This window comes from Parasteatoda tepidariorum, unplaced genomic scaffold, assembly GCF_982258835.1.
Source record: "Parasteatoda tepidariorum strain Cologne lab strain unplaced genomic scaffold, Ptep-v5.0 scaffold_12, whole genome shotgun sequence".
Lineage (NCBI taxonomy): Eukaryota > Metazoa > Arthropoda > Arachnida > Araneae > Theridiidae > Parasteatoda > Parasteatoda tepidariorum.
The window spans coordinates 559560-580711 of NW_028257371.1; the positions used below are offsets into that span (position 1 = coordinate 559560).

Here is a 21152-nt window from a genome sequence, read left to right on the forward strand (position 1 = left end):
TCATGCATTGACGATTTCAAAGTGCGAAAATTGAGTATTATGTCGTTTTTCTCAATACATATACTTTTTTTATGTATCAATAATGATTTTCCTTTTTATCCTTGTACAAAAGGATAAAAAGAATTTAAATACAAAAAAAATATACATTGCGAATAAAAAATTGAAGATAATTTCTTCTAGCAATCATATGTCTGTTAAACTTGTTACTTGATCACCTAAGTTTAAAATATTACTTAGTCTAAAAATAGTAACTGAAATATTTTACTTCATTTATTTATTATATTTATTTTTTATTATTTTATTTATTATATTTATTCTAACTTTTTTTCCTGGTAAGCCTGCTAGATTTCATTAATAATTATTTTAAAGCCTAATGACTTTGGTTAAAGTTTTAAAAATTATTTTCAATTATTTTGTTAATTTTGAAACTTGTTTAATTAAACGAGAAAAAAATTCAACATTTTCAAAAAATTACTGTGTAGTAATTTTGGAAAATGTTGCATTACTGTGTAAATTTAACTTTGAATGGAATGTAAAATGCATGGAAATGTTTCCTCTGGCTACAAAAAAAGCACTACAGTAAATTGTACCTCAATTCTAACTATTTAATTCTATTCTCTATTCTATATATTCCATATTTACTATGATTTCTACTAAAACTGCAGTATATTTCGTTATAGTTTTAAACTTTTTATATGTATGTTAATATCACGTTTTTTAGTTTTAATTAAAATATGGGATATAAAATTAATAATTAAATTAATTTATTAATAATTATTTAAAATTATTAAAAAAAGGGAAATAAAATTAAAAAGGAATGTAAAATTACATACATTCCAAGTCTTCTGTTTTTTAACAAAGACTCCTATATTTTACAACTGTCTCCTGTTTACAAGTATATTCTCAAATTTCTCCTTATTTGTTGAAGAAATTTTTAAAAAAGTTGGCAATGAAATATCCGCTGATATACTCAATGATATAATAAATTGACCACCCTCATGATAAGTGAGCTGCAATAATTTTTTGAAATATTCTGTTTAACAGACTGTGTTAATTGGTCAAAAAATAAGTTCTATCTTGAAAGTTTCTTAGAGTGGCACCCATTAATATTATTTATTACAATACTTGAATCACACTGCATACATTTAATTAACCCCTTCTTAAAGGGAATCGGTTCACATGATTTTGTAGTAAATACAAATGAATGGCTATACCATCAATCTCAGTTACTTCCTTAAATTTCATGGTTTTTAAAATCCTCTTTTTTTTTATCTTTCTTTTAATGCCATGAAGACTCATAAAGTATGAAAAAGGAGTAATTATATAATTTTTTCAATATCCATATTTTTTACTGTGTTGATAAGAAAAAAATATTGCATAAAAAATTTGATCTCTTTTAATTTTGTAAATGTTACTTTTGTGCATTAAAATTACCATCTTTTAAATATCTTCTATGTACAGGTGCACAAAAAAAAGATATCACGATAAATAACTTTTGTTCTAATGATCAAATTTTCATTTTTTTAGTGTCAATCTAAATGGTTTCTAGGGGTAACCTCAAATATGCTAATTATTAAGTGCTAACCATTAATTAAGTTATGAATCAAACACAAAAATGTATTTTCTCTGCATTAACATATATGTTTTTTTGCATCTTTGGATTCTTAACCTTTCAAATATAGGAGGTAACCGGAATCTGGCAGGGTTGCCACTCCACAGGAAGAACAGGGAAAACCTGGAAAATACAGGAAATTTAAAAATCACCTAAAATAACAGGGAATTTTTATTTTTTCTTTATAAACTGGGGAAATACAGGGAATTTTGTTTCTTATTTTTATCTTTTAAAAAATGGTGACCACTCAAAGTGTAATCTATGGGATATTTAACCATGATATTTCAGCTGTACTAAATTATTTCATATACTATAGCATTATTTAGGTATGCTCAGCTGTTTTGCCAGCAATTAGAACTAATAAATATAGTTTGCCTAATGTAGCTCACACAAGAGTGCAGTAATTGTTGTTTCCTCTTAATATATTGCGTATATGTACAGGGAAAACACGGGGAATTTTTTTTTCCTTCCAGATTTGAGTGGCAACCCTGTCTGGAAAATAGGGTCCCCATAGTTTGGCCAGGAGAGCGTTCCAAAGTTTGGACCCCTTAATGTTAATTTCACTTTTTGTGTTTTTAATCAATTTTCAAAAATACTAAGGAAATTTTTTAAAAAATTGCACCCACTCATAAAACCTGTTTACTCAAACATAATTTCACGCAAAAAAATATTTTTAATTGTTTATTGTTTTTCTTATTTAATTGTAGATGAAAGAGTTTTTATACTATATTAATCTATTTTTTTCAAGAAAAATAAAATAGAGATCAAATTATTAAAGTGAAAATTTTGATATCAATATTTTTAAATAGTAGTTCTATTTAAGCAATTTTCATAGAATCTTAAGAACAATTACAATTTACTAATGTTCTAAATTCAGAAAAAACATTCTGAAAATACTTATTTTGATATTCTCTGTAAGTTTTTATGATTCTGTCACAAATTAATGTTGTACCTAAATTTTCAGGCATGAGTTTGAATCATTTCAAAAGCAATGAAAAAGAATTATTATCTGCATCTTCAGAGGTAGTTGGTGTGATAGTGACTAGCAAGAGGCAAATTCGATTGCAAAGATGATGCTGGAAATCAGTATGACTTTATATCCCGTTACTTTGCACCCTGGTTGAGAGTAACTGAGGACCCAGTTACTGGTATTTATCTTATCTTAATTATTTGACGTTAAATTTACAATTATGCAAAATGAAATAAAAAGTTGAGATTTTGAAATTTTTGCTTTTTTGATGATATATAGACAGGCCTCAGTTGATCTATTTTTCTTTTAAAATAAATATTCTCAAGAAACAGAAGCTAGAAAATATATTTCATAATGAAAAACAAAAAATTTTATTACCTTTAAATATGAAATAAGAAAAGTTGAAATTATTTTAGTACTCTTGTTACCAGCCTTTAGATAAATCAGATAAAGTCCCATATCTATCTGTTTTGTCTCTTGTCGACCGTAAATTTTTTTTGTCTTTCACTTTTATTTATGAATTTCTTTTTTGGACACTTAGCATTTATTCCTTTAAAAAAATTTTTTTGGTTTCCTCATTTGGTCTGGTGGGTCTTGAGAATGGGTGGCTATGTTTTGAGTGCTCAAAACATGTCACTTTTAATACTTTAACAATTTTTAATTGTGTTATGAGTTAGTCACAACACACTGAATTAAATGTTTGAGAAAGTAAGAGAGTAGATGAGAGGCCGACATATAAGGTTGGTTTTTTCTGTAATAGTGTACATTATTCAATTTTTCGCTAATTTTGGCTGCTGAGGGCCATTGTTTTCATTTCCGGTCATTGTTATTTTTAGTTGTATGACATATATTATTGCTTCTATTACTACTTGGACTTATTATAAAATGAGTAGTCACAGAAGCTGTTAAAGTTTTTTCATTTCCTTTTTTATGTCTTTTGTTTGTTTGTTCCGTTTTTGTATGAGTATGCAATGATGTTTAAGCTTAACCCAGTGTAGTTGATTTTTCCAAATTCCTTTTTTGAAATAATACAACTGTAAATGTTAAAAATATGCAGATGACAAGTATTGGTTGCATTTACTGTATTTTGTATTTACTATCTGTATAATGATTTGCAACCACAAACCAACAAAGGGGAAGGTTTTGTTAAATGTTGGTTGTCATAAAGATGGAAGCATAGGAATTTTATCTAGAGAAACATATTATGGGTAATGGAAATGGGTAATTTTTAGAACAGTTTGGGTGCTGAAGAATTAAAAAGAATTCTTTTTGAAGTGAAGGAACTGAGGCCTGGTTATTTAAAGATAATAATTTTCAATATTTGATTTATTTGCTTGATCTTTTTATAAGAGAATTTATCTTTTCATCATAAATTTAAGAGTCCTATTTTTTTCCTGAAAATTTTTTTTAACCCTTGTTGAACTGCCTACTCAATTTTGGGTTTAGGACTACTACTGTTCAACTCCGTAGCCTTGTAATTTTGAACCCAACCCAGAAGACAAGGGAACTCCTGGATCAAATATTGGGAAAGATTTGCTTTTCTGGAGGACTCTTTGATGGAGCTAACCCATATTTGCATTACATGGAGAGTAAAACCTCCCACGTTTAACCTGACGGCAAGGGGACTATATCCCATGATTCATCTGCCACTCAGTATATTTCGCGTCAGCATTGTGGTCGGTGCAAGCCGAATGCGGAATTTGAATCGACCAGCCATTGCCAGGATTCGATCCTGGTGTACCTCATTGGAAGGCGAACACTCTATCCCCTGAGCCATCACAGCTTGCTTGAAAAATTTTGAGATATTTTTTGTGAAATATGAATACATACTTCTATTTTGCATCTTTGGTATGTTTTACTAAAGAAATAAGATGATGTTGGTAGAAAAATGATATTAACTGAAAGGCAAATAATAATTAGTTTTCTTTTAAAAAAGATACATGATTTTAGTTTCGTTAATTCTTTTCCTTTTTTTTAACCCTGAAGTTTTACTTTCTTTTAGAATCATAATCATTTTTACTTTTATTCACATTATCCATTGTTCTAGAGTTGGCTCCAGTTCCAACTTGTTCTGATTGATACTTTATTGCAATCATGGTTAGAAATTAAGGAAATATAATCACTGGTACAATGAACAAGTAACTAAAATCAGGGATGAGATTCTACCGCGAATTTGCGGATTTCCGCTTTTTTTTTAGATTTTTCCATTTTTCCCGCTAATTTCCGCGGAAATTTTTTTGCACAAGTTAAAATATTTTATGAGGAATTTAATTTTCCGCGGAGCGAAAGCATTGAAATCTTCATTCTTCCCTCTGAAATTTCTCAAAAAATCATTTCCTTGGGATAAAACTGGTTGACCTTTATACAGAGATGATATTTTTTCGCTTTTGCCTTTCGCATTGCAGCCTTTTTATCAAAAACTCGGATTCTCTAAAAGTTTCGTTTTTTTTTTTAAATAAATATCCCGCTTTTTTTTTTTTTTTTTTTGAAAATTCAATTGTTAAAATAAAATAATCATATTTATTTACGATTTTCAAAGATAAACAAAAAATTCAAACTACATCCTAGCTACTAACCCTTCCGTATTTTTACTTATTTTAGCTATTTTCTCTTCACAGAAAATAAGATTTTCCGTATTTTTATTCGTCCGCTGAATAGCTCGTATTTTTGCAATTCAGACGTCATGACCCTGTTGTCTGGCGTGAAAGAAAAAGAAAAAGAAAAAATAGAGGTGGATTTGGGGTGAAAATATTTATTTGCTCATTCACTTATTCTTGTAAATTTTCATTTATTATGTCTAAACAAAAACAATACAAACAAGCCTTTTAGAAATCCCAAGTCCAGTCTCTCCAATTTTAATATCAATCATCGATTTCGTATTTACCTGCTTTAAAAGTTGCGCTATGCGATTCTTATTTACGCTATTCAAACATCGCACGTTATGATTCTTAGTTACGAGATTTAAAAATCCAATATCGCGTTTTGCATTTATGCATTTTTAAAGTCGCTATTTTATTATCAAACATCGATTTTCGTATTTGCCTGATTTAAAAGTTGAACGTTGCGAGTCTTATTCAGGCGATTTAAATATCGTACATTGCGATTCTTATTTACGAGATTTAAAAATCTAATATAGCGATTTGTATTTACGCGGTTTTAAAACCCTATGTAGCAATTCGTATTCACGTGAGCTTAAAATCCTATGTCGTGACTCATTTTTGCGGTTGTAATATCAAACATCGAATTTCGTATTTATACGAAATCCAATCCAATAAAGTAATTTGTATTTGCGCTTTTTAAAACCTTATGTAGCGATTGGTATTCATGCGAGCTTAAAATTCCATGTCGTGATACGTTTTTGCGGTTGTAAAATCAAACATCGATTTTCGTGCATAAACGTGCTTTAAAAATTAGACATTGTGTTTGCGCAGTTTGAAAATTATGCATCATGATTCGTGTTTATGTGCTCTAAAAATTACGCATCATGATTGTATTTCTGCATACTTTAAAATTCTATATAGAGTTTCATATTCACGTGATTTAAAAGCCTCATATCGGGATTTACATTGTCTCAATTTAAAAATAAGGCATGTGATTAATATTTATATATTCATACAATTTTAAAATTAATCATCAGGATTTATAATCACATGGTTTACAAGTTTAAAGATCTCATTCTTTGTGTCAAATTTTTGTGTGTGTATATATATATATATATATATATATATATATATATATTCATTCTTGGATTTCCTCTTTTTTACTTTCTGACTACTCTCATCCCTGTAAAATATATTACTACCTAATTCATACGCAGTTTCAATGGTCTACTTGCTTGTCTCTATTTGAATTTTTATTTTAAATTAATAGTGTGAATGTTAAATAGTGTTTTCATCATAGATAGGATAATATAGTGTTTTCATCATAGAAAAAAAATGGGTGAGAATTTCTCACCCTTTCTCAAAAACTGGGTGAGATTTCTAAAAACTAAAAAAACACAAAAACTCTTGAAAAAAAATCGTTTCTTTAATTATAATACATTTTTAGCGTCTTCTATTTTTTAAAGCATTGAATATTTTTGATAAAGCATTGAATATTTGAATATTACGTGAGGAAACCTAACCTACGGTAAACACGTGGTTGCAGAGAAATGTGTTCTGAAAGGAGTTCTGTGGTTGTGTTCTGTTGTTTGAAAAGGTTCTGAACAATACTGGTAAATAGGGAAGCTAGATAATGGGGCAGATGTTGAAAATAATGAAAGATCCAGGAAGAAAAGTTAAACGGATTTTATTCTAAATGGTGTAATTCTGAGCTTTTAACAAAATGCGAGAAATTCGCGAATTTTGAAATTGAAGTATAGAATGCGTGAATTTCTCATGGTAATAATTTTTTAATGCGAGAAAAGAAAAAAATATGCGAGATTCTCGCTTTGTAATGGAAACACTGTAATGATATAATGTAGAATATGGACAATAATAGAATATGGAATTGTCAAATGGAACTTCATTCCTAACAATGAAGAAATATTCTATTTTGCACTATATGCTATTTTTTATTATTTCAAATCATATAACTAAAACAGCTTACCATTCGTTAACAATGATTGCTGGTCAGGGAGGCCATGGATTATTTATTTTATGATGGTTGGATTTATGATGATGGTCTCGGGCCATCATTAGTTTTGAGCCCTGGTTGTAACTTTTTCAATTAAATATATCTTTCTGTTAATCTTAAATTGTTGACAATAACTTAGAATGTTAAAGATTTTTACCTTTTTGCCTTGTATAATTGGAAACTCTGTTGCTTCTATGTATATGTTGTCTCCAGTTCAAGTTCAGATTAATTTAAATTCTATGGTATTAATTGTTTTAATTAAAAATAAAAAATAAATTAATCATATTTTCATGTTTTAATCAAATGTTTTGGCCTTTTATTAAAATTAAATTACTTTTCAGGTTCTGCTCATTCAGTACTTGCTCCATATTGGTCTAAGACTCTACAACAGAATTCTTTTTGTGGTATGTAAAATGTGTATTTGTAGAATTTTTTTTCTTTAGTCTAATTATTGGGGTGGGTCACTTGCGATCCTCTGACTGTTGATGTGCGGCCTGCAGGAGTTTCTGAATGCAATAAAAAGTTTCTTTTAATTTGGTTTTTGCTTAAACATTATGAATTTTCTTTAATTAAAATAGTTAATTCAAATTTATATTACTCTATAAAATGCATATATTTTTTGATCTTTCATTCTTTAAGCTTCTTTTTGGTTAGAATTTGTATCTCCCCCTCCAATATTTATGTATGCATATATATTTGATAAATTAATTATTGTGAAAAATGGAAAAAGTTTTTTTTTTTAAAAAAGCATTAGTTTTTTTTTTTTTAGTTTTAAATAAATTAAAATCGTTAAAAGTATTTAATTTTCTGCAAATATGTTATTAAGTTTACTGATAAAACTATTTAGTGCTTCATAATGCTTAGATTAAAATCATTATATTTGCAACTGACATGACTAAATATGCTTGCGGCCCTTTATTATCTACCTGCCGTGCAAGTGGCCCTTCACTTAAAAAGGTTGGGCACCCCTACCTTATTTTCATGTTAAAGAAAAAAAAATTTCTTTATATGTAACATAACTTTTGTAAGGGTAAGCAAGATCCAAGCTAGAGAACATCATGAATGTGCAAAAATAGTGTTTTGGATGCAAGGTATGTTATTTATAAAAGGTAGGATGCAAGGTGCTTAATATTTATAAAAGTTTAACCCTGTTATAAATTGATAAATTTCAGAAATGTTTCAAACAGATTTAAAAGGAAATCATCAGGCAGGACTTTTAGCTTTCTACTTTACATTGTAGCATTTGATCAATGTAAGAAAAAATGCATCCTAGACATTAACATGTTAATATTATTCTCTCAGTTTTTGAAATTACTTACTACTAATTATTTTTTTCTATTATGAGAGAACATAAATATTAACTAAAGGCAAATAAGCAACTTTATGACATTAGCATAACACTGAAAGTTTGTACAACTTTTTTATTTCAATAAAATTAATTACATTCCGTGACTATGCTCTTATGAATGGACATAGGAACAATGTTACATTTATTTTTATTGGTTATAAAATAACATAGTTTTTAGATATTTGTGTGTGAAGTTATTTATTTATTTATTATTATTTTTAAATTGAAATATTTGTACCAGATTCTTTCTGATTTTCTAAAGTTATTTTTCAATATAATAGTTTTTAGATATTTGTATGTGAAGTTATTATTTTTTTTAAATATTTGTGCCAGATTCTTTCTGATTTTCTAAAGTTATTTTTCAATTTTTCCTGTTACTACACTTTTTTTTCCTACTTGAGGAGAATGCTTAGAAGGAAAAAACTACTCACCAGAATTTACAGTAGGCTATTAAAAGCATTTACATTGCAAAGAATAATTGAAAAACGACTTCCAATATTCCTTCTCTTGTATGTTTCAAAATTTAGGATAACTGCTGAAATCAAACTCTAAATTTATCAATTAATAAAGAATGAGGTCACATAAATGTTTCATTTACTACTTACCTGTAACTACCATACATTACATTTTATATTTTTAAGATCCTCTTATGTAAACACTTTTTAAATAGTATTAGTTACACATTTATCCCTTGTTTAAAATTATCCTATCATTAATTTTACTTTGTATTAAATTCTTCTTCCCTATTTCTTATAACAGGAATAAAAAATGTACTATCAGAATTGTTGTAAGTAAGGTGTCAGCACTGTGAAATGCATATTTATCAACTAGCTTAAATAATTTAATAGAATTTCAAGCCATATCTGTAAAATATGATACAGCTAATAAGATACTGTAAAATTTGTGTTTCAAGATTAGTTGCTTATAAGTTATATTTTCTTATGTAACTTAGATTTTATGTTTTTTTAAAAACATAAATAGTTAGTATGTATAAAATGAATATTTATCAACTACCTTAAATAATTAAGTAATTTCAAGCCGGATCTGCGTACTGTATTTTTCAATCCTTATTTCTCATTCATTTATTTTATCTTCTATTTTACCATCTCATATATTTAGATTTTAAAACTTGCTAATTACCCGGGTTAATACCTCAGTTTCATAAATACTCGAGTATTTATAAATTTTATTGAAAACTTAACGATCATTAAAAATAAGAAGTAAAATAAAATTTTTTCAATAAGCAGCTTAAAAGCTTTTTTCTATAATTTTAACAGAAAATTAAATTTAGAATCACTTAAATTTATTAATACACCCCCTTAGGAAAAAAAGATACTTATGAAATGAAATCTGTGATCTCAGATAACTTTACCACTGTGTAATTATCATTTAGTTTTCTCAAAAATGAATTATGAATAAAAAAAAGCACTGTTTTTCTTAAAAAGATATTCTTGAACCATCACATAGCTTTTTGCAAATTCGAGAAGTGTTTTTGTTATAAGATGTTATTATTATTATTTTTTTGGTCTAATTAATTGAATATTTTTTCATTTTATAAGTATGTTTTTTTTTGTGTATTAATACATTGAATTAATAATTCAATACTGTTGTTTACGTTACTTTTTTTTTTCTTTTATCATTTGGATTTATTTTTTTTTAAATTCTTGCAGTTTGTGTTGATAAAAGTTTTTAATTTTATTTTGAAAATTCATTTATTCTTTAGATCTTGCTGAAAGTTTTTATTTTATATTGTATGTAAACTTATTTATTTAAATCTTTTACACTTTCATTATTTTGCAATAATTTGTTCATAATAAGTATTTCAATCAAATGAAATATTTTTTCGAATTTGTTTCCAAAGTAATTAAACAAGAGTTACTGATGTGTGTTTTGAAGACTTTTATTTATCCTTTAGTTTTTGAAGTGGTTATTCATTTGATATTTCTTAGTTTGAAAGTTAATATATTGTTCTTAATATGGTTTTAAAAAATTATATAGTATTTAGATGATTATGGAACCATAGTTTTTGATATAAGTAATTTTCACAAGATTGTTAATATAAAAACTTAACAGGATTGATTTCTGATAATGTTTTAGGATTTGCTATTCATTTTTCTATTCACTAAGTGTTTTCTTTTTTTTTTTATTGACAACACTCCAATATTTGAAAAAAAAAATTCTATACAGCGTTAAAGTTTCTCATTTTCCATGTTTACAGTAAATTTTAATTACATTTTAAATAACCGGTAAATTTTTAAACTCATATCGAAAGAAATGTAAATCTGTAGTCTATTATTCAAAGAAACATTTAAAATTGTTTGTTTTTTTAAATTTTATTTTTATTATTTCTCTTAATACTTTGAGGAGAGGGGTGTGAACGTTGCAAACAAAAATCTCAATGACATTTTTTAATTGTGTTACATTTGTTTGAATATTTAGTTATTTAATATCATGTTTATTTTCCTGTAAAATTTTTCATTAACCTTGTAAACTTGCTGTGAAAAATGCTAGTAAATGATATAACTAAGTAAAATACGGAACATGAAGAAAATTAAAAATATGTATTACAAATTGTATACAAGTTTTATTGGGAGTACACAATTGTATTCATTTACATTAAAACATCTTTAATTACAAAAAACATACATTAGAAATAGTGTGAAATATTCAAATCTACCTAATTATGTATGCTCCATTGTAGCTTTTAAGCTTGTGCATTATTTAAATTAATTTTGATTTTTTTAAAAATCTCTCTTATACTTATCAATCTTTTTATTGTGATATTAATTATTTGTAGGACTCATCTTCACTGTGCTGCTTCTTGCAATAATTCAACTATAATAAAATTTTTGCTGGAAAAACTTTATCAACTTGAGTAATCATGCAACAACTTGGGAGAGAATGCTTTGAATGCTTGTGCAGTAAGTTCTAAATAATATAAAATTTGTAAATTTCTGTATCACATGTACACTTTAGAAATCAATTGTTGCAAAGATGATGTGCAGATTATGTTGAGTAACCTCCTTATTAAATACGCTTCAGTAGTATTTTTTTAAATTTATTCAATTGCTTTTGTAAAATTGTACTTACAAAATTTCATACAAAAACTTCATATAGTAAATTCCATGTAGTGTGACACTAGTTGCTTTTTTCTGCCCAGTAAATGCTCCATTTAATATCATGCATGTACAAAACAATTTTTAGAAATGACTATATAGAATTCTTTATTCAAGAACACAATTTTGTGCTAATTTACTTTCGCAAATGTTTTCTTATTTGCAAATTAATTTGGGTTCTCTCTTTACATATCATTATATCCGTGTACCTTATATGAAAAAGTCAATCTCAGTCAATTAAGAATTCATCTCATAATGAACTTAATTTTGATAACAGAGTGAAGTTTACAAATCAATGACTAGCAATGAAGAAGCTTTTAAGACAAAAATTTAGTTACAGTTTTAAATTGCCTTTTCATGAGATAATATAATTACTGTTTCCTCACTTGACTGCTTTAAAAACACACAAAGATCATAAACTTTTTTCTTATGAATAAATAATTAATTAAAATAGCATAGAGAATATTTTAAGTGATATTTTATTGGAAAGTTATTTACTATTTTAAAGAAAATAGATTGCATCGCATGGAAAATATGTAAGTGACACTTAATTTCATTTTCTAAAAATTTTCATATATTTTCTGCCTACAACCAGTGAACCTGTAAAAATGTATCATTTATGTTTTAAAAAATTGATGATGTGTGTCATTAAGTGCTTTGTGGATTATGCACGAATTGGCAATTTCACACTTCGTGTGCCACTGGTTCCTCAAATAATCAGAAGTTTACTATATAGTTAAAAAATATCGACAAATAACTAAAACTGAAATCGCTAACTTTTGCATTATGTGGAGACTGTTTTTCTTTTTTTCAAGGAACCAAATATCTTTTTATTACAAATAAAGAAATATATGATAAAATAATTTTTTTAAATAAAACTAATTAAAAGATCCTAGTTGAAATTACAACATTTAGATCTTAAAGTAGTTCGAATACAAAAGGGGAAACAAAATATATTGATCTAACTTCCAATAAAAATTATGAAAACAAATGTACATTTAAGCTTTGAAAAAAATTTTTTTTTTTTTTTAGTTTTTATAGTTTTTTTTAAAGCAAAATTATCTGTTTGACGCAAACAAATTAACAGTAATAAATTTGTTCTTTCATTTTAAAATTTTGTTCTCTTATAATTACTGACTATGTTCTTATTGTTAAACAATAGCATTCTTATTCCAATATTGTTTGAAATCTGACAAAATAGAAACAACATATGCAATTACATTATTAAAATTAAAAGTTCACATAAACTGTTCAAGCAGAATGAGCAGAAAAGACGAAAAATGGAATTTTCTGATTGGTTAAGCATTACCCATTATTTTAAATTTAACTTTTGATAATTCAATTTTTCAAATATTTTAAAGATAACATCGGCAGTGATATTTGTTAGCCTATAGGTTTAATAGTTTAAAAAAAAAATTATTGCTCTCTCGCTAGTACATTAATATTTAATTATTTTTTTTAATTGCTTTGTCAAATAAATTCAATGAACATTAATGGTAGCATTTTATTTATTTTTTATTTTTCAACTTGATAACTATCCCAATTTTATTGTTTCTTGATATTAGTTAAGTTTCTTTTTTTAAGGTAGAAAAAACACTATACATTTAAATACAAATTTATGTTAAATTTTATCTCCAAGGCCTGTAAACAGTTCTTTCTCGGTTTGAGTGCTGTGGGGAGCATTGGATAAAGCTTTGGTTTCTGATAAAAGGCCGGCAAATGGTTAAAATTTTGTAATTAAATTTTTATCAAAATTAGTCTTGCCAGACGCTGGAGAAATTACCGTCATAAATGTTTGACTGGCTGGTAATAAAACTCAAAAAACATAAGATAGTGGGATTCTCGAGAAATATAAGGTTATATTTAAATTTTTGTTTAAATTTGTATTTTTATGTATATGTCATTCATTATCTTATGTTTCTCGGCAGGTGAGCGGCACTGATTCGCTTCCAGCATTTGAATCCCAGCCCTTCATCTTCTCTTCTGTCTTCTACCAGTTCCTCTTGTAAGTCAACGTTTTTTGCTAAAAGTTACTAATGCAGAAAAGCCTTAACTTATAATGTTGTTAATTTGTATAACCGAAAAACTTAACTAATAGTTTATATTTTCTCAGAATTAGGAAGAAACTTTAAAGATCTATTTTTTTCAAAATAGATTCAAATAAATGTAAAATTCACCTCATTGATTAATTATTTTTATTTTTTAAACTCTTAAGAAAGCATTTTTGTTCGTTATTTATTTCATTTGATTACTTGATTATACAAAATATTTTTAGACATCAAAATTTATTTTTTGAGTGATCAAAATGCAAGTAAATTTATTGACTTTCTTACTTTGTATTCAAAATGAACATTATGAGACTTATTTAAGAAATTTGAAATTTCTTGTTTCACTCAACATGAAACCAATGAACAGTGCAATAAATATTAATGTAGTAATACATAATTATTTCATTTAAAATAAAAAATAATTCTTACCAATTTAAGATCTGTTTCTTGGAATTTTAACAAAAGTGCAAAAATACTAATCATGAATGAGTGAATATTACTTTTAAGATGATGCAGAGCAATATAACCTCTTTCAACTAAATATAAATTAAGACCAAAATTTGTCTTTATAAAGTTTTAAGCTTTGTGATTTTTTTTTTAAATGAGCTAGATTCAGCACCCTCAATTCTAAACGAATAAGTTTTTCAACAATATTGCTATTATTACTTAAGTCAAAAATCGTTTTATAATTTTTTTTTATATTTGTCTCCATTTGGTATATACCATCTATGTCATAAGCTGCTGATTTCACTAATTTATATTAAGCAAAAATGTTTCAAGTATTTAAGATTTTTGTACAGGAAATAACTCATGATAGTCAAAATGTAGTTATTCAGTGATAAATTCATGTTAGTTATTCAGAGAAAGTATGTTAATGTATATAATATTGTACAGTGAATTCGCGATAACTCGAATCTGATAGGACTGACGAAAAACTTCGACATATCGGAAGTTCGACTTACCGTTAGTTTCGGTTTTGGACTTTCAAAATATTGTCGGATTATTTAATTGATGCTTATTAATTACAAATCTTCTAAATGCTTACAATATTTAAGATCATTTTTCTGACAAGCCATTTACGATAAGACTGTTTGAAGCACTTTATGATACCCTGGTCCATCGGCTGCAACTTTGCTGTTGTGTTTGGTGGGAGAAACTGCAAGTTTACTGCTTTCAAATTAGCTAGATCACTATGCGCTGTGCATTTATCCATAAAGAGTATCAGATTTCTTTTCTTAGCGAAGAATTTCCGATCCAATTTTCTTACATAGTCTAAAAATAATACTGATGTCATCCAAAACTTTTTGTTAGACTTGTAATCCAAAGGATACGTTTTTACATTCTTGAAACATCGGGGATTTCGGTATTTTCCGATAGCAAGTAAGGGCAATTTCTCTGTCCCAGGCGCATTTCCTCCAACTAGGACAGTCAAACGTTCCTTGCTCATTTTACCCCCTGAGCAGTTTTTATCCTTGAACATCATAGTCTTATTTGGAAGACATTTGAAAAATAAACCCATTTCATCAGTATTGAAACATCATTTTAACTGTATCCTTGAAGTAAATTTGGTAACGTTTCATTTAACCACTGTTCTCATACTTCAAGAGGGACAGCTTTAGCTTCTCCATGAAGAGTGCGAAAGACATTGTGTGTGTGTTGCAAAGGAAGGGACAAGATATCAGCTCCTAGGTTTTTTTTCTTGCTTCAAAAGATCCAAAAAAAATTGAGTTAAAGGGAGTAAAATTCGAGTAATCGAGAATAATTAACATGAAATTGAAGATAAAAGGGTCGGGACCTCATAAAAAAATCGAGTAATAGTAATATTCGAGTTATCGTACTTCGAGTTATAGCGAATTGACTGTATATGTATGTATATGATTAAATATTGTTAATATGTATTGATGTATTAAATATTGTTAATATGTATTAATGTATTAAATATTGTTAATATGTATTAATGTATTAAATATTGTTAATATGTATTAATGTATTAAATATTGTTAATATGTATTAATGTATTAAATATTGTTAATATGTAATGTATTAATTAGACTTAAAATATTGTCTACATTAACAATATAACAATAAAGAATATAAAAAACAATAAAGAATATATAAAGTCATAAAAAATAAAGAATATAAAAAGCTTGTTACTTCAAAAAATATAGAATTTATCCAGTGCTGATTCATTGAATATTTTCTTTTTATTCACCTTGTATGAAAATAGTTATTCAGCTAACATACATATTGTAATGTGTGATTTTTCATTCCTAAATGCTTTACATTTTTGCTACAGGTACAGTTTTTCATTTTTTATAGAGGCAAACTTTGGGAAATTACAAAAGTTCATAAAAGATTACATTTATTTTAAAGCTAAGAAGGTCAAATTTTATAAATTTGTCAAAAACTGTCCTCATCATTCTTTGTCATAAATCATGTATAATTTTGAAAAATATAGTTTTTGTGAGTTGTTTTAAAGTTAATAATGACGTGCCTCTAGAAAATCAGAAAAAAATAAAATGTTGTAAATTTTTTTCCTATAAATGTGAACAAAGTCTGAATTTATTTCAATTTTTCAGATTTAGAATTATTATTTTATTTTTATTTAGTATTTCAGTGTCTTAATTCGCAAATAATGTTTAGGTCATAACATACAGTTAAAATTAGGCATTTAAAAAACTTAGAATAAGTAACTTTGGGCATAAATAGTTTGAAAACAAACAATTTAGTATCATGGATGATAATTATTGCGAAAAAATGGTAATGATGGATTCATGTTATAAATCTGACATCTTAAATATACTAAGGAATAAAGGACAAAAAAAAATGCCAGAATGTATTTTAAGTTTAACATTGAAATGTACATGTTTTTTTACACATGCATCCTTTACTGATATATTTTGCTTAGAAACCCTGAAGGTATTTGCTTGATAAAATGTTGACTATGATGCACAGAACAAACCATTAGAAATTAATTTCCTGTGTGAAGTTTTTACCCTATCTGCTAGGTATGTCTTTTTTCCCCCTTACTTTGCGTTTTATACTCTCTTTTTTCATGGGTCGATGTAAATTTTTTATGATCTTACAAAAATATATATACTTTATTTGCATAGAAGTACATGATAAAGTAACTCTCTTTGGTAATTTGGCACTGAAGCAATTTTCCTTCATTTTAAATTTGATCAAGTAATGCTTTGTAAAATAAAAACATGCGTAACAGTTAAAATGCCTCTTGGCATACTTCGTTTTTTTGTTAGTCCAAAGCAAGGAATTTGGTTTTGTTACATTAACAGTGTTTTTTAAAGCTCTTTCACAAAGAAGATTAAAAAGTTGACCACCGCCTTACAATCTAAGAGAATTTATAATTATATGCACTTGTGAAGACAAAATTCAGGTGTGGTTGGAAGTTGTATGGTATAATTGACTAATTGAAGATAGTGATGAAAAACAGGATAATGAAAGTTGATGATGTAAACTGGATCATGAATTATAATAAAACTTGTATTTAGTAGTTATTTGTAGAACTCAAGATTCAAAATTTATATTCTATCAATAAGACTTTAAGCTAAATCAATTTTGCATAATATAATATTAATAAGGGCAGGCTATAGGGAATAAATCTCCCATGACCTACCTAATCAAAAGCCAAATTAAAAAGTAGTTGAATTGTTCCCCACAGACAGTTAGAATCATGAGAAGAGATCGAAGGTTCAGATGTTTCAAAAAATCATTGATCACGAAAGTTTTCGGAAATCAAATTTTCAAAGGTGGAACTTAAAAACGCAGTTTACTTTATTTGTTTGTAAGGAGAGCTACTTTATAAGCTTATATTCAAGATTAATATTCATTTTTTATTAGTAAATAGTTATTATAATCATAAACTCAAGAAAGAAAGACATATTTGTAAATTTAAATTACTTCTCTAAGTCATCATAGGTATGTGTAAAATTTTAAATATATTTTATGTAAACTAAATTAAGTATAACTTAAGTAAACTAAGTACAAAAACACCTGGATTAAAATTTTTTCTAATGTTTCGATTTAAACTTTTTTTTTTTTTTACTCGAGAAATTTTCCGGAATTTTGACTTGGGCTCACAATTACCCCTGTCGTCAATGACTATTTAAGATGAATACAAAAAATTATTTATTCCTGATGGTTACAAATTATTGTCGCGATTTTAAAAAATAAAATGATACAAAATGCAAAGGTATTAAAAGTACTTAAGTACATTTTTAATGAATTTCCATTTAACATTAAATAAAATATTAAAATCCAAAATTATTACACAAAAAACGGCCAAAATTTTAGCATCTGAAATTGTGTATACAATTCAATGTGCTAAATTTAAATTAAGATTGTGAAATAAATAAAAATTACATTGTATTATTCTATTTTCATTTCTGTCATTAGGAATCTCAAGCTGTCATTACAATTGTTATACAAATTTTAAGATGTATGCGCTTAAGATGTAATTTCATATGTTTACAAATTTTAAGATGAATGGTAATAGTATAGTTTAAGATGTATGGACATTTTTTTATTTTACCCTGCAGCATAGCTGCCAACTCTACTGGATCTACCAGCAGACTACTGGATTTTGCCATTTTCTTCTGGCTTTTCTCCTGATTTTTGTACATTTTAGATCTATAATTAAGTTTTCAAAAAATCGCCCATTAAAATAGAGATTTTACTAAATTTATTGCTGGGTTGAATATTTTAAAAAGTATTACTAATACATAATGAAATGGACCTCGCAGGAATCAGTTTAAGGCTTTTCTTTTTCTGTGCTCTAAAAATTTGTTTCTTTTTTTCAGAACTCCCTTTTTAAATTAAATCTTTTAACTATCAATAATTATTTACTTGTCTACTACTATTTAAAATTATGAGTTAACATAAAAAAATTTCGAATTCATTTAATGCCAATCATAAAGAAAAAATATTGCAGACCATTTATAGACATTATGGTAATAAAGTTTTTGTATTTTGATGACAATAAAAATCCCTAAAATTCTCTATATGTAAAATATTTAGTATATTATGCAGCAGTTACCGTGAAATTTATAATATTTCTTATCCATCTTGATTGCTGTTCTGCAGGAAACAAAATATTGTTACTGTTTTAAAAACTATTATATATTTTGTACAAAGACTTATATAATATAAACTAATCAAGAACAAAAATTTTCAATAATGTTAAAATCAACTCATCAAGGGTCAGAATGGTAATGACAGCAATAAAAATAGTTCAACTTACTTTATTTAATATACCTAAGCAGGATTGCTAAATATTTCCATACAAATATTCTTTTTTCGTTCTAAATCAGCTGCTACTGAGAATAAGTCTTATATGAGTTACTAGTGGCCATGAAACTGTTGAAAAGGCTAGGAAGTCAAACTCAGTGCAAAAATATTTTTAAAATGCAGTGAAACATAAGGAAAAGACTTAAAATTTGTAATATTTTTGGTAATCATAGTTTTTTTTTCCTTCATGACCAATTTTAATTTTTATTTAAAGAATGGATAGAGCATGAAAGACCTTTTAGTATTTATATTTATCCTGATTAAAGGAAGGTAGCATGTAGCTCTGTAAAGTGCATGCAAATGACGAATAAATACAAACAGAAATTAGATGAAAATACTTCCTTCTGTGTCTTCTGTTAACAGGACTTTAAATAGCACAATTCCAGAAAAGCCGTTCCCAATTTTTTTTTTTTTTTTGGCTATGAAGCCCTAAATAATTAAATAGTCCGGTAATAATTAGGGTAAAAAACTTTATTTTTATTTTGAACTTTTAATATTTAAAAGGAGAAAAAAAAATTTTTCATCGTTTTTATTTAATAATCTTATTTAGGTTTTACTCGTATGTTTAACAGTTGAATATACACTGTCTTAGAGATGAATCTAGTCTAATTGAAAATTTGTTTTTATATTGCTATTAAAAACTGTTTTTAAATGTTGAAAATAGTTATTAGGGAAGCATATTTCTTTATTAAAAAAATTCTGTTATTTTATTTTGATTTGAAAAGCGCAATGTTAAATACTATTGCAAATTCTGATAAATGCATGTTTTTTTCATACTTTTATAAAATTGTTATTAGAAAAATTATATATTTTTTTAAAAATTTTCATTTCCCATTTTTTGGCATATTACTTTAAATATAATTACAGATTTCAGAAACTGTTCAAAAAGTCTCAACTGTCAGAACTCTTTCACGGAACCCCTAACATCATTTGGAAACCGTTAATCTTTTAGACTCATTAAAAATTTTTTTAAATGATTTAAGTCTTAAAGAAATAATCAATGCTAATAGTTTTAAATTTAGTGTTTTCAATGTAAAGTTTAACTTTTTCTCTCTTATAATTTTAGCTTTGTCTGAGGCTGCTGGATAATGCAAATGGAAAATGACATTCTGGTAGAATACGAGGGCCCTTAAGTTCAATCCTGACAGAAAACAAAACAACTGATGTGTATATGCTGTTAGATTCTCTTTAAATCTGCCGGAGCTGATTGTCCTCTTGTTGTTGTGCAGAAGTTTGAAGATCTCTGTGTGATTCATCCCTGCTGTGTGTTTGTGTGGTTACTGTTGCTGACAATTTTATAAAATCTTTCAATAAAGCAGACTCATCAGTTTATTGCTCTGATATATAGTTGCACATAAACAAAAAATTGCAATTGAAGGGAAAAGAACTGCATGAAATAAATTACTGTCAAGTTTTGGAATTCTTTTTATTAGAAAATAATAATAAAAATGATAACACATAGTCCAACTGTTGCTTTTTGCAATAAAAATTATTTTATTTAATGATAAATATGTGTTCTTAAGGATTATATGTTTATATTAAACAATGACGGTAAGAATATATTGCTTTTATAGTTGAGTGAAGTTTATATTGTGTTTTATTTTAAAATAAAATAATTAAATTGTGAAATAATGTTTGTCATGATTTGATTTGATTAATTTTTTTTATTCTTAACTACTGCATTGGGTAATTTATACAGCAACTTTATAATAAATCTTCAAAATTTTAGAAAAGGGGGTAGGCAGATATGTGTTCATTAATAAAACTTAATAAGATATAAATGTTGGAAATTTTTTTATAGTCATGATAGTAATGTTTAAGTATTTTGAAATTAGATGAAGTTAAGATTTGGTTTCTTTAAAATTTGCAACATATCAGAAACAATTTAATTTTAACATCATTGTTAAACATTAACTCCAGCTTATGAGCATTTATACTACTAGCATTGTATTTTTCACTTAATTTTGAATTATTTAGTTCAAATTTAAGATAAGAAGTGAATATTTTTATGATGTTAAAATAATGATAATAGTAAAAATTTCTTTGACTTAATATTTAAAATTTAGCTGAACATTTATTTACATTATTGTTAAAGCAAAAAATTTAAACCAACGTAGAGTAGAATCTTGTTTGTTTAAGT

General features: G+C 26.5%; 1 pseudogene across 1 annotated transcript in view; it reads left to right on the forward strand.

The window, feature by feature from the left end:
* The window catches only part of LOC147800840 (serine/threonine-protein kinase mig-15-like), a 58443-nt pseudogene extending 37802 nt beyond the window's left edge, over nt 1-20641 (forward strand). Inside the window, exons 12-16 of the transcript XR_015431068.1 lie at nt 2577-2760; nt 7538-7600; nt 11342-11465; nt 13589-13665; nt 20079-20641. The product of XR_015431068.1 is annotated as a serine/threonine-protein kinase mig-15-like (transcript). The remainder of the gene's footprint in view (nt 1-2576; nt 2761-7537; nt 7601-11341; nt 11466-13588; nt 13666-20078) is intronic.
* The last annotated feature ends 511 nt before the right edge of the window (nt 20642-21152 follow it).